Genomic DNA, 13,836 nt, shown 5'->3' with positions numbered 1-13,836 from the left:
AGGGGCCGCCATCTGTCGCGGGGAAGGCGGCGCGCAGCTTGCAGCGGATGCATGTCTGCCCCACAATGCTGTTCTGCAGCTGCACCCCAGACTTACAGCTACAGCAGCCATTCACACAGACACATACACATGCATGCATGCACACACACACACACACACACACAGGCATACACATATACACGATATATACGCACACGCAGGCACATACACACACACAGGCATACACATATACACCTGATGTATACACACACAGAGGCACATACACACACACACAGGCATACACATATACACATGATATATACACACACAGAGGCACATACACACACACACACACACACACACACAAACACACACAGGCATACACATATACACATGGATATATATGTACACATAGGCCCACACGCATACATCACTAACACTATAAATAAAGGAATATGATTTATAGGCAGTGATTAAATATGAGCTCCGACCCTTTGTGTGTCAATCAGATGTGATATAGATTGTCTGACAATGATGGATCATGTTAGGAAAAAAATTAGATAAAAATCTAAATGGTGCATCTGCTATGTATCTGATATGAACAATATTACATATAACTAAGTAAATGGTAGCTATTCTCTATCAGTTGAGTTATAGCCCATTTTAGTAGGTCTCTGTTATGTCCACTAATGAGTAGACTCAGCTAGAGAACAGTGATAGAAGTATGAACAAACATCCCAGTTATAAGTGCTATCCTACCACCCTCCACTAGGTGTCCCTGTTATCCTCTACACAATGTGCAACTGAAAGTTTCAGTTGCACTCCCCTAGAGGTTTAAAAGCTACACATGACTATCCCCATTGTTGTGTTTCCCTTATTGAGTTTGGTTTAAAGATAAGTCAATCAGCCAGGCAAGTGAAACTCTCTAACTTGAGCGTATGTATGTATGTATGGCTAAAGGTTAAATAAAATAAAAAAGTGGGCTTTTGCAGTTCTCAGGATGGCATTGAGGGGGTGAAGGTTCTCTGAAAATGGTGGGGGGGGGGGGGGGGGTGGTAATTTTAATAGGAGGGGGTTCTAGAACACTCACATCTTCTTCTCTGACTTACTTTCTCTGGCTCTCTGTCTTTCACACATATGCGCACACACACACACACACACACACACAGAGCAGCTGTGAGGTCTAATACAGGTGGCACAGCGCTTATTGAGAATATCACTCTAATGTATGCTAGACAGCACTGGAGTGGGCTGTCTTGGGGTTTGGCACTGAGACTCACCTGTTCAGTGCCACAGTCAGAGGGCAGCCAGACCTTTGGCAGTCCTCCACCACGCCTGCTGTGGGGTCGCCATAGAAACCCAGCTGCCGCCGGTCGCTGCGAAGCCCAGTGGCGTTATCGGCACAGTCCTGAGAACGCTTTACCACAGGGGGATCTCTTTACCATGAGTGAGCCTGCAACCGTGGTAACCTGATTTCTTAAAAGGCGCAGCAGAGTTCCTTCTGTCATTCTGACATTAAAGCGTTTCGATACACATTTATAAATCCACCTTATCTGACACAGCAGAGAGTGAGTTGTCAGGGTAGCTAAGTGAGGTGAAGTCGTATCTTGCTAACATGGAGCCATAGCTGGGGAGCTGCTTACCAGACTCATGCAGTTAAAGTCATGCTGGGAGGTGTGGACATTGCACTGGAAAGGAAAAAAATAAGGAAAGGACAAAATAAGAAAAAGATCGTCTGAATTAAGGAATTTTTACAGAATTTAATGGTCTGCTTATTTCCTTACAGACAAATCTTCTTGATGGCAACCCACAGCGCGAACATACTTTTGCATCGCTCCCAAATCAATTGCTTGAGTTTTTAATTCTCACATTAAAGTAGCGTACTAAGCTAACTGGGAAAGCAGGGACATGGCTGGGTTCTGAACCCAAACCATCTGGATCACGCTACGACTGCCACACTAAACACTACAGCGAATGCTGTGGGAACAACCCGGAGCGACCCATGGGATCACCCGTGTCCAAGGATAAAGAGCACAGACTACAGTTGGTGGCTGTAGATAAAACACAGGCTTAAAGATCACACAGGCGCTTTTAAAAGCATCTTGCAGTAGTGCACTCCCCATCGAGTTTGAATTCCCCTCAGCAGTTCTGTAAAATGTGTCAGATAAGCAGATCTTTTCTGAGAGCTCTTTGTCATCTCTTTTTTTCCTATACAGCAAATTAGACACCTGAAATAAACACTTATAAACATGCTGCAAACTGAAATAGATGCACTTCAAAACAATGCTGTTCATATGGGACTTAGAAACCCTGAAGCTTGACATCTGAAAAATATCCAGTGTGTAGATTGGTTCCTGTAATTCCTAGCTCTTTCCTTGATGATAAAACATAAAAATAGTTTAAACAAATGATTTTTTTTTCCTTTGCCGTTTCTGAAACCCAGATGAATTGGGGTCCCATACAACAGCAATCATGAAACAGACCCTTGGAGGGTTTGAGTATAATGGGTTATATTTATACGGCTGACCTAAGTACCCCTTGTTGCTCTGTTGTCGAGGGCTCAGTCACAGAGCTCAGTCACGTTGGCCAGGATGATCATGAGACTGGCCCTGTGTACCACTCGACCTGTGTGGAGGTCCACAGAATTCCACTGTGACATCTCCATGGTAACACACAACTCTACTTGCCTGGCCAGTCAGCTGTCGCTCGGCCGCCTGCCCCAGAGCTGTCCCTGTCCTCTATGGTGCAGCAGAGAGCTGACAGTAAGCCACACGCTATCCTCTGGATGTGTAGATCCGTACAGAAGCTCAAGACACCAAACAGGGCACCTAACTCAAGCTACTACTTCACTTCTTCATATGTGAACTCGCAGTTACTTCGTTAATTTGTCTCAGTTAATTTGACCGAACCGTCAACTCTTTTTTTTTCCTTCAAAGAACTGACAAAGCCAATTCTGCATAAACATGTTTTTTAATTGTATTAGTGCTTGAAGCCTGGAGCAGGTACTGATTTACCTCAATGGTGACATCAAAGAGAGAAGCCAGGGACTCATCTACAGTCCTCATGGGAATTTCAGATGGTACCGTGAAGTTCAGCAAGCCTCCACAGGCAATCAGCTTTATATGCAGACAACCTATTGTATATAAAGTAATTTACAGCACAGATAAATCAAAAAGTATGACTACATGCACATGTATACACATAGACAACATGTAGCTTTGAATCTTTAAACTAGATTTGCAGAAACGTACAAAATATTATGTTTTTAAGTTGTATTCAAAGTACTAAAGTGAAATTATGACTTCAAAGGAGACGTACCTAGAAGATAATTACTTACAATACCCCTCCTCCCCTCTATATGTGAAGCAAATGTCATGGATAATTACAAATTCTAATTCAATTAATCGCCCGAGGGACCAATGAGTGAACAAATTAAACATGGTCAGAAAGAGCGTTGCCTAATTAATTCTGGGTTCAGTGATCTATCGGGCCCGTTTTCAACACCATTCGAGGTCAAAATCCTTTCACTTACGAGAAACCAGAGACAAAAAAGAGAGGATTGCAAAGGAAAGGGTACCCGAAAGAAAGACGGGTCTCAGAGGAAGAAAAAGAGCCCATTTCCTCATTCGCATAAACCCGCCGCAATCCATTTAGCCTCCTCTAATGTTTCCAGTTCATTAACCACGGCACCAGCTTGCCAGGAATGACACACTACAATTCACCTTGTGTCTAAACAGAACAATGGCCTACAATGACAGGAGACTTCCAACTGGGGCTGAAGCCATTATCCCTGCTATGCAGTAGGCCTTACCTGGACTAAATGGCACACAAAGCAGTCCCCTGCGAAACCATCAACACCCTTCTTTGCTGTTATCACTGAAGGTTTGTGACTGATTGGAGCTCAACATGAGGTAGAAGCCGTCTGAAAGAAGGTGAGAATTCCTAAATTAAACTGAGGGAAGGTTCATGTTGAATGCAACAAGCAAACCAAGCAGGTGGCCTTTGTGAAGGGGTTTAATCAATGCAATGCAATTCTCTGTAAGATTGTTCTGGAAACAATGGGTCCCTGTAAATGGATACATGTGGTGAGCTCCATAATGTTTGGGACAAAGACTTTAATTTTTAAATGTGGTTTTCTACTCCACAATTTTAAATTAGTAATCAAACTATCAGTGAGGCTAAAGTGCAGATTCTCAGCTTTTATTAAAATGTATTTTTATACATTTTGGTTTCACCTTGTAGAAATTACAGTGCTTTTTATACATAGTCCCCCCATTTCAGGGCACTATAATGTTCCAGTCAAATGTCTTCTCATATAATATTGATACATCAGGTGTGTTCAGTTGTGTCCTTAGTGCAGGTACGAGAGAGCTGTCAGTACCTAGCCTTGATTCTAGGTTTTTGACTGCCTGTTATTATCGTTTGAATACACCAGGACCACAGTTCTGCCAGTGAAAGTCAGGAAGCATTTATGAGGCTGAGAAATAAAAAGAAAATAGCCCTAAAAATGAATGAAAAAAATGTATGAAGCGTGATATAATTTCTAAATAAATAAAAGTTGAGAATGTGCACTTTAGCCACATGTGAAGTGTTTGATTACAAACCTAAAATTGTGAAGTGCAGAGCCAAATCAAGAAAAAAAGATGTCGTTGTCCCAAAAAATGTTGCTCAATGTATATGCTGTACTAATGGGTTTCATTTGCGATAGGGAACTGTCACAGCAGCAACTGCTTGGGTGCTCGCAACACAGCGTGACCGGAAGTGTGGCTTTCTGCTGTCACATTCCTGTCACATTGCTGGTGGAGATCTGGTCTCACCCGAAGAAATCTCCGTACTCTTCATTTACAGCTCGCAGCCCAAACACGTAGACTGTGTAGACGTTTATGACATTATGACTTACTGTTTTATGTTCAAATTTCAGTCCGTTTGTGTAAAAATCTGTTTTATACTCATAGAGAAATAGTGCAGTAGTAGGACTGCATGTGAAGCTACACATGTAAAATCACAAGGTTCTCACACACCGTTTTTCTGTTTTACAGAGGGAGCTTTTGTACAGGGGGGGTGATACACCCTAAAACAGAATCTCGCAGTGTACCTTTTGAGTGCTCTCCTGCAGGCTGACATACCCATGCTAAGTTCTCATAGCTGAAACACCCCCAACCCCCTCCACACCCCTACCCGCCACATTCTCCAGAATGAGACACAAAAGAGCCAAAATTAGACCCATACAAAGGGTGCCCGAGTGGTTTAACGAGAAAATAAAACCCAGCAGAAGTGTTTACGTGGACATATCAAGCTCCACACATCAGAACACACACGTCAAACACGCCTTGTAAAGGTCTTTGATTTGATGCCTGCCTAGAACATCCAACTAAACACTCACCCTCAGGGCCTCATTCTCAAATATTTACTGATGTTCTTTCCAAGAAAACTGGAAAGAAATTTGGTTTAATACCACAGTCTGGCATGCATGCAGCGCTCTCGTAAAAAACAAACTAAGAGAGCACTGACTGCAGCAACACGGTCATTAGCAGCAGACGGTTAGTGCTATGATTTAAGGTTAGCGTTTAGGGTTAAAGTGTTAGGGTTAGGGTTGTGGTGTTAGGATTAGGGTGTTAATTAAGGTTAAGGTTAGGGAGCTCAGCCCCTTGCGGTACCCTGCAGATGCCCTCTGAACAAGTTCTGGTGCTCAGGCTGCCTTCAGGATGCAGTTACAGATAGCCAGCAGGACAAGGGCCACCACTCCCCACCCCTGCTTGGGCACCGGTCCTCATATCATTCTGGGTACTCCACGTCACCTGCTTTTACCAGGAGAGGGAGCACATCCCACCCACCAACCAGTGCACCTTCTCAACATTCAGCGCGTTGCTTCACTGAAGAGTAAAATAGAAAGATTACTAGTGACTTTTTTAAGCTTTCATTCATTTGCAGTACGTGCCATTGCATATCATGTAATTTACAATTTTTGCAACTGTTCACACACTGAAACTAAATTTAAAGACACTATTACCAAAACCTGACAGTGATGTGCAATGCCTATACCAATTCTGCAAAAATACAAGAATTAAAAAAAAAAACTTTTTTACTCTTCACTGAAATTTTACTTGCTACATTTTGCAAAACACTACTCAGTTCCCTACATTTGACACAAACTTCATACATAAAATTTCCTGCTTTCACATGGAAAACACTGAATGTGCTGTGTCTGAATGCAACATTTCAACTAAATTAACTCCACTGTTACCAACAGAAATTCAATAATTGTCCAATTAGCCTTCAGCATGAACAAAAGGGCCACAAGTGACTTGTCCTGTGTTGGAGAAAATGGATGATGCCATTGAGAGAGGTAGAAACAGAGGGAGATGAAGGGTCAGAACAAGAGAAGAAGGAAGGCAGCAGATGACAAATACCTCTGAAGAGATTACAGAAATTTTGGCTGAACTGACCATGGGGTGACCTTTGGGACAATATAAGTTTACATCGGGCTGCACTGGCCCGTAATTGGTTCTTTAAAAACCCTTTTTTCAGTTCTATTTCTCCCACCCTATTCGAGGTTCCTAAACCCCATAGAATAATCTTTTTTTGGCTTGATGGTGGAATATGACCGCATTCCCCTCGAGCGCTCTTGGCAGTGGATGAGGAATGTGGGGATATCACCACAGAATCCTTTACGAGGTGAATCGGTCATGCCAAACAACATTTACTCTGCTGCTTGGTCAGGGAAATACTGCCTGTGATGTTAATGAAAATCTGTGGCCTGACAGAAACATGACACACAAAGCAGTAAAGAGGATTTAAAAAAAATGTAACAGTAACAAGTTATCTAAATCTCATTTACAGTAAGATATTGTTTACTGTAGGGCAAATCTATTGTTTTTTTTCCCTTTGATTGTGTTTGTTCTATGTAAACCTGTCTGTATGCAGTAATTTGAGAATTAATAAAGAAAAAAATGTTGAATTGGATTATATGCAGCATACATAACTAGGAGGTATAAACTGACAACACGAGCCAACTGATAAAGCAAAGGTTTTAGTCTTTTTCATTTTATACTCGTGTACAATTGGTGGTCAGTAAGATCTATTCAAATGATTACATGTGTGAATCATTTTGATTCAAAGTTTAATTTTGAGAAAAGATGGCATAGTTTTGAATGCAGTGTTTCATCTTGCAAGAGATTTGTGTGGTTTTAAGAAAATGGTAAACCAGTTGTGTTTTGTCTTCAGAGCTTTGAGAAAATGAGGCATAGTTTCAGGAAATGTCTTAAAACAGTTGGGAAAAACAAATAACTCTTTGCCTAGTTGACAGCAAAACAAACAAGCTGGAGAAAAAGACGCAAATGTTTTGCGAGTGAATGTGGGGTGAAAGATTCATGGCAAATGTATTCTATTTTTTTCAGAGCGGTGCAGGAAAAAGTCTCCTTCTCACAGCTGTGTCCCAGCAGTTCCGACGCGTTTCCATGGACACCGCATTTAGCCCCGCAGATGGGACTGCTCTGAGCATAAGATAAGCTGAAACGGTGAGAGCTAAGGGTGTAACCAATGACCTTGCCGTGGCCTGGCACGCGCGCCATCCTTAACGCAGTCTGGACGCAGTGACCCGCTCCAGTGGCACGCTCTCTCCACACACGGGCGATCATTGGGCGTCAAATACCTAAACAAGACAAACGACGGTCCGGTCTCCTGAAGCAGCTGACATGAACTTCACAGAAATGGGCACATTTATCTTGCCATGACATTGAAAAGGACACATTATACATTGCACACATCATACAAAACAATAGGAAAACATTTCTAGTATACGTGAGCAAAAAATAATTTATTACACAATGCATAAATAATTGTAACTTTCAAATTATGTGTCGATATTGTAAATTGTGCTGAAAAATTCAGTATTTAAAATGTAGTGTGCACATTTTGAGATTACAAATACAGGAGAAAATATAAGCATGAAAGTAGGAATAACTGATATTATGTAACATTTACTATATATTTAATGGTTATTACAGAGTGCGTTTGTCATATTTCATTATAGTTATATATTTTACAGAGATATTACTCAGTTACGTACAGTCTGCACATGTCTCAGTCTGCATAGGTCTCACAGTCTACACTGGTCACACAGTCTGTGCAGGTCTTACATGCTGTACAGATCTCACAATCTGTGCAGGTCTTATAAGCTGCACAGGTCTCAGTCTGTGCAGGTCGCACAGTCTACGCAGGTCGCACAGTCTGGGCTGGTCTGCTGGTCTGACAATCCGTGCCAGTCTTGAGCTGAAAGCAGAGGAGACACAGCCCCTCCTCCTCCCTGCCCCTGCCCCTGCCCCCCCCTCCCCGTCCCCCCATCAGCCCTGAGCGTCCCTGTCCAGCACCATCTGGTTGTAGCAGCAGCTGTCTGGTTTGTTTGTGCGATTGCATTCTACCGTGTTTAGATGATGCTTTCATTCGATGTGTCAGCTGCGTGTGTACCAGACTAGGAACCTGAAGATCAAGCAGTTCCAGGTTACCACGGTTCCTGGCGTTAGCCGAGTCACCACCTGCCCCCTCCACAGACATTATGCTCTCACACACACACTGCAGACGCTATAGGAGTAGAAGTGTGACTAGCTTCACAAAGCAGGTGAAGGCATATCTGCAGCAGACAGAGAGAGCCTGTTTGAGTAATAACACAGCAGAGGCAGTGAAATTACACACCTGTGACACATTGAACAAAGCCTGGACAGCAAGGGCTATTACATTAACAGGCACATTCATTATAATACATTTTATGCTTAATTCATACTAATTAAACCCCTAACTGAAATTAAATAAGCACAAATTGCAGTGCAGCAATGCTGAAGATGTAAGTCTCATTTTCTCAACAACACACATTCTGAAGCATTTAAAGGTTAAACCAGTGATTTTTAAATTGCAGTGCTAAAACACAGAATTGATAAATGTATTTAAAGTGCGTAGGTGGAGCATAGGCACAGGAAGTAGGGATGCCGAGAGTGCTGCAGCACCCCCTGCTGGTTGGTAGCCTATTGTACATAATAATTTTTCTACGTTTCTTCAGATAATGACCAGGCTGTGGAATGACTGAAGATTAACACACCTGGCTGTCTTGCATGTGAGCAGACAATGGCATTTTGGATGGATTGAATATTACCCCTCATTAGAATTATAAACACACCAGAATGCAAGTCTACGTTTGGGGCCTTCTAAGTGTAGACAAGACATTTGGTTATTCACCACACTGCCGCTAAGCAGGATCAGTTTAATTGACAATGCTTTGTGATATAGAGATTTACTCGGCTACTATGTAGTGTGCAATACAAATACTGAGTGGCAGATGTCGATCATGACAGTAACCAAGACATTATGTGAATGTGTGTGGTAATCGCTTGAGAGGCAACGGATCTGATTGGTGCATTATTGTGCAACTGGCCGTCAAATTCACGTGTTGTGGTGCATAGGCTATACAAACAAAATTGCTGTGGCAGCATAATTTACTGTCTAAATAGATCACCTTACAATTCAAAGTCTAGTATAAATGTGTGTTTTGCATAGTTACGTGATTGTATGTAGGAAAATATTAAAGCAACTAAATAGCAGTTATAGTGATGTCACAATAGCATTTACAATAGCAATAGTCGGCAGCACACCCTGCTCAAAACATCTTGTGCCCTGAGGTAGAGGGAATGTGTTCATTTACCCATCCAAACTTCAATTTCTAATTTAAAAGTTTGAGAACCACAGGGCAGTCCAGCTGAATCTGGGCTTCAGGCGACTTACGGCAGAAGATTCTAATTAATTAATTTGTATAACAGGTGTCTGGATCCCTGTTCATCTTTCACAGACCACACATTAAATACTGTCAATTTACACAGCCGAATAGTCCATGTCAATCCAAGGATTCAAACACAAGGAGCATGGTCCCAGATGACTACTCACCACTGCCCTCTAGTGATTAGCAATGACATGGCTTCACTGGGCTCGTTTGATTGGAGGCAGGAGTCGTAGGAGGTGCAGATGACCTCAGGGTGCAGCAGGGAGGAGGTGTGACTGTAGTGGGCCAGTCATTCAGCATTGCAGTTGGCACAGCACTGGCGGGACCAGAACTCCACCCCATCCACAGGCTGCTCGAGGGTCCAGCTCCAAAGCCGTGGGGAATTGGAGGCTTTGATGATGATGCAAAGCACCTGGAAGAACATAAAAGGGCCAGTAGGGCTGCAGCAGCCACTGAGAAGCATGCAGCATGACACATATTCCTGTCAAACTAAGCAGGTGCTTTCAAAAACTACCCCCGCCCCCCATCCCGCACAGGGTTCAGAAGCACCAGTCGAAGCATGTGCACTCAATTTGCATTGGGAAAGAACCTCATGCAAGCTGTGTTCAGAGTCTAAATCTGCACCACCATTTGCACATTACATCTGGAGCTCCTGTCCAACAGAGCTGATAGCGTCAAACAAGTCAGCGGCCCCCAGGACGGGGAGGTGGGGCAGAAGAGTTCACGCAGGACACCTTCAGTTCACGGTAGTCTGTTGAACTCCTGCTTTGAGCGAATTGGACTGGGCTGAGATCAGGTCACCAGGTTCACATATACAAGTTTCTCTTCAGTGGTGTTCATAATGTAGCAGGGCCAGTTGACAAGAACCAAAATGCCAAGGGCTAAAATAAAGCCAAAAAAGAAAAGAGAATGGTAATCTGGTTTACTAACTGAAGGAGTAGCTGAGCAGGGAGTGCAAAAACAAAAGCCAAACAAAATCCTGTCTTCAAAACCTCTTCAAGCTTAGTAAAAGGAGAGTAAGTGGTGATTTGATTGAGGCTTTTAAATTCATAAATTAACAAATTAAATTAATAAATTAAAGTGAAGTACAAGAGGCTCTTCAGGTTAAGTACTGTTAGTAGAACGAGGGGACATAAATGGAAATTAACAAAAGGTAAATTCCATACAGACATTAGGGATAATTTTTTTCAAGCAGAGTAGTCGATCTGTGGAACAGCCTGCCAGGCCACGTAGTAGAGGTAGAAACTCTGGGGATTTTCAAGACCAGGGTTGATACGATGTTAGGTACAATCTAGTCTGTAGGTAATCAGAGCACTAGATACAGAAAATGGCAAACATTGTTAGGCTGAATGAATTGTTTTCATCATTATGTTATTCCTTTTCTATACAACTGACCCATTAACAACGCTCAGTCAGAGGTATTACAAGCCAGGGATAAAGCACTTATAACATATCCAAAAAAAAGGGCTCCCAATCCACCAAAGAATTCTCAAAATAACCTCATCCCCATGAACATTTCATGCTGTGCCATTAATTGGTTAACTTGGAGTTAATTAGTTCCAGGTGTGACTTGTTGTCTTGGGAGCAACTGGCTTAACTGCCAATCAACAGGACAGGACCAATCAGAAGGGCAGAGCCAAACTCTGGGAATGGACCACTCAGCCATAACCCCTTTTTGGAATCCCAGTAATGTATCACAGCTCTCTTACTCACAGTTCTAACATATATTAAGTGTCCTGCTAATATTTAAAAACACTAAGTCAAGGGCCGAACCAATATCCAAAAAAACAAAACACCAAATCAAGGGCCTGGTTTAAATAAATAGGTTTAACGGTTTACGATGTTTCAGTTTTTCCATAATTTGCTGAGCATCAAATTAAGTGTGCATGTTTTTCTGACCTTTGTTTACTAAAAACAAAAAAAGCAGCACTTTCTAAATTAGTCACAGAAAACAAAAGATCTTAGATTGGACGAGCCCAAATCTGCTTAATGCATTGCCTTCGAATTGCCTTTGTCTTGTGTGGGCAACTCCAGAGGCCAGGCCTAAATTAGTTCCACATTAGTAATTTGTGATTATAGGGCGGGTCAAAGCTTTGATTTAATTCCAGCGCTTGTCTGTGGGTGGTGACAGTACACCACAGCTGATTTCACAGTCATGGAAATAACAGCTCAGGGATTTTGACTATCTGACAAATTGCCCCTGTCTTCACACACCACATAAGCATCAAAGGCGTCAGACTACATTGCCTTGGTCTGTTGGCATCACCCCACAACGTCTTTAGCACATCGACCTCGTAAATGAAATCAGACATTGAGCAGAAACATCCAGAGCTAGCCCACGGCGACTGGTATGATGCTGCTGTTCCAGCACCGATTACCCAGTGTTTCAGTCTCGATATTAGCAAGGTGCACTCAGTACCGTTCCTGAACAGAGTAACTGCGTGCAGTTAATGCCTAAGTCAAGCAGAACACGTTTCTGCCCTCAGAGAGGAATCGGTCCGGAAGCAAAGCTGAAAGTAATCATGTGAAACCCGAACAAGCAGAGACTAACACCCTACCTCATTACAGAATGACTCTGGAAGACTATCAACCATCAACAAGACAACAGAGTGGGGGTTCTTAGCTAAGATTCAAAGCAGTGGTAACCCAGTGGAACCTGTGTCCATTCTTAATACATCCATAATTTTCAATCAGATCAGGCCTAGAACAATCCTGTTGTGCATTTTTTTGTTCCAATAAAATTGTTGTTTTTCAAGTATTGAATGTGCCTAACTGAACAGTGTTAATACTTCTGGTATGATACTGGCTAAAGTAAGTTATTTAAAGTAATATACCCATACGCTGACTTTGGGCCGTCAGTGTGTGGGTATATTTCTTACTGTTGAAGAACTTGTAGCAACAGTTACATACAGACTGAAGCAAAGTTGCAGCCCTGTAGAGAAAGATTTTACACGGCATTTCATTGCATTACATCACATCATATTATATTACATTATATTACACTTACTTATATTACACACAGTGCATTACCAGCATTCAGCACTCTTATCCAGAGTAATTTATACAATTTTTTACATATCCATTTATATTATCAAGTTCAGTGGGTGGCAATGTAATATTGTAGTATAATGGGTAAGGCACTGGTCTTGTAACCTAAAAGGTCACAGGTTTGATTCCTGGGGAGGACACTGCTGTTGTACCCTTAAGCAAGGTTAACCTTCTCGCTTCAGTATATGTCCAGCTGTATAAATGGTTGCAATGCAAATGCTATGTAAAAGCTGTGTAAGTCGCTCTAGATAAGAGCTTCTGCTAAATGCCTGTAATGTTCACTCTGCCCCACAAGTCATGATCTCACTCCTCACTCCTTAAATCCCTGGTGATCTCAGATCAGCAATCAGTGCACCATGAAAAGAATCCACAGTCATATCACTAATCATAAGTGAGATCATAAGGAATAGGTCAATCTGAGTACCTTCTTGGTTGTTGCTTTGACTGTTACAAATTTTTCCCTCTGGGTTGTGAAGGTGTTGGTCCAACCACTGATTCTCAGGCTGTGTTTCACCGCAGGTGCCATTGGTTGAAATCTTATTGCACACCAGGTTCAGTTGGAAAAAAATCACTGAGTAAATCAAACAATCAGTGGCATTCACGCTCCTGTCTAAACATCTGATGACCAGACAGCCGCCAGCACTGGCCTGGGATTGGTACAGTACAATTTGTTGTCACATGTTAGCTGCCAAGCTGTGACCAAGCCAATCTAAGCTCCAATGTGGTTTATGTTTACTGAGCCAGTGCTGTTTGAGTGCAGTTCCAATGCTGGAGCATTCTTTCTAGGCCTTTGGGTTGCTTTCAAGGACCCTGACCATCAGCCCACTGATAAAAATTAGCCCAACTGTGTCCCAGCTGTATCCAATTTACTGGCACTGCTCTTCAACAAACGAGCCTCAGCTGAAAACCAAAAATGGGAAAGGTAACTAATGTGTTTAAAAGTAATTTCATAATCATATGATTCATCTGTACAACCATTATTTCTTTGCAAATTGAAATAACTGCAGTGGTCAAGTTACATGCCTACATGGGCATAGTACAGG

At 42.3% G+C, this 13,836-nt stretch overlaps 2 long non-coding RNA genes across 4 annotated transcripts; both read right to left on the bottom strand.

Annotated features, from left to right (window-relative positions):
* Positions 1–1,284: 1,284 nt before the first annotated feature.
* LOC118233004 lies at positions 1,285–4,016 on the bottom strand. The gene is made up of 4 exons (XR_004766439.1): positions 3,791–4,016; positions 2,994–3,112; positions 1,623–1,667; positions 1,285–1,396 (listed from the first exon to the last, which is right to left on the bottom strand). It is a non-coding gene; the product is annotated as an uncharacterized LOC118233004 (long non-coding RNA).
* Positions 4,017–5,858: 1,842 nt separating this feature from the next.
* On the bottom strand, positions 5,859–13,455 carry LOC118233135. Of its 3 annotated transcripts, XR_004766455.1 has the most exons (4): positions 11,141–11,337; positions 10,480–10,626; positions 9,910–10,157; positions 5,859–8,608 (listed from the first exon to the last, which is right to left on the bottom strand). It is a non-coding gene; the product is annotated as an uncharacterized LOC118233135 (long non-coding RNA). The 3 variants fall into 3 exon arrangements; XR_004766453.1 differs by lacking the exons at positions 10,480–10,626; positions 11,141–11,337 and adding an exon at positions 13,218–13,455; XR_004766454.1 differs by lacking the exon at positions 11,141–11,337 and having other exon boundaries at positions 10,480–10,750.
* Positions 13,456–13,836: the final 381 nt, after the last annotated feature.

This window comes from Anguilla anguilla, chromosome 8 (assembly GCF_013347855.1).
Source record: "Anguilla anguilla isolate fAngAng1 chromosome 8, fAngAng1.pri, whole genome shotgun sequence".
In the NCBI taxonomy this organism is placed as follows: Eukaryota; Metazoa; Chordata; class Actinopteri; order Anguilliformes; family Anguillidae; genus Anguilla; species Anguilla anguilla.
This window is presented reverse-complemented; position numbering and strand designations above follow the sequence as displayed.